The 761-nt window shown below is 48.8% G+C and overlaps 1 non-coding gene across 1 annotated transcript; it reads right to left on the bottom strand.

The window, feature by feature from the left end:
- Nucleotides 1-476: 476 nt before the first annotated feature.
- On the bottom strand, nucleotides 477-551 carry Trnas-cga (transfer RNA serine (anticodon CGA)). Its single transcript has one exon. It is a non-coding gene; the product is annotated as a tRNA-Ser (tRNA).
- Between the last annotated feature and the right edge of the window lie 210 nt (nucleotides 552-761).

Genomic DNA, 761 nt, shown 5'->3' with positions numbered 1-761 from the left:
AATAGACAGGGCGATGGTTGATGCCTTCTCCTGCACTGGCTCTTGTCAGAGAACGAAACCACACGGCAGTCGGATTTTTGTATTGTATTACATTTATGGTGCGTCAGGTTCAGAACTCAGATAACACTTCTCAAAGCAGTTCAATGCAACTCTAAAAAATTCTCCAGAAAAATCGACATTGAAGTTTTCCGAATTTCTTGAATACCGTAAACCTAGATGGGCCTCGAATCTCATTGACTGAAGTAGAATTGTCTTCAGTGATGAGTCACACTTCGGACTGATGACCATCGAAAACATGTTTGGAGACGCTCCGGACGGCGCTGGTACACCAACCTGACTGTCGCTCGCCATACGGCCCGAGAACCAGGAGTGATGGTCTCGCGTTGAATTTCTTTTCATAGCAAGACCCCTTTGGTTGTAGAATGAGATTTTCATTCGGCAGCGCTGATATGAAACTTCCTATCACATTAAAACTGTGTGCCGGACCGAGACTCGAACTCGGGACCTTTGCCTTTCGCGGGCAAGCGCTCTACCAACTGAGCTACCCAAACACGACACACGCCCCGTCCTCTCAGCTTTACTTCTGCCAGTACCTCGTCTCCTACCTTCCAAACTTTAGAGAAGCTCTCCTGCGAACCAAAGGTAGGAGACGAGGTACTGGCAGAAGTAAAGATGTGAGGACGGGGCGTGAATCGGGCTTGGGTAGCTCATTTGCCCGCGAAAGTCAAAGGTCCCTAGTTCTAGTCTCGGTCCGGTACACG

This window comes from Schistocerca gregaria, chromosome 6 (assembly GCF_023897955.1).
Source record: "Schistocerca gregaria isolate iqSchGreg1 chromosome 6, iqSchGreg1.2, whole genome shotgun sequence".
NCBI classification, from domain to species: Eukaryota; Metazoa; Arthropoda; class Insecta; order Orthoptera; family Acrididae; genus Schistocerca; species Schistocerca gregaria.
The sequence above is the reverse complement of the archived record's forward strand: the minus strand, read 5'-3'. Positions and strand labels throughout refer to the sequence as shown.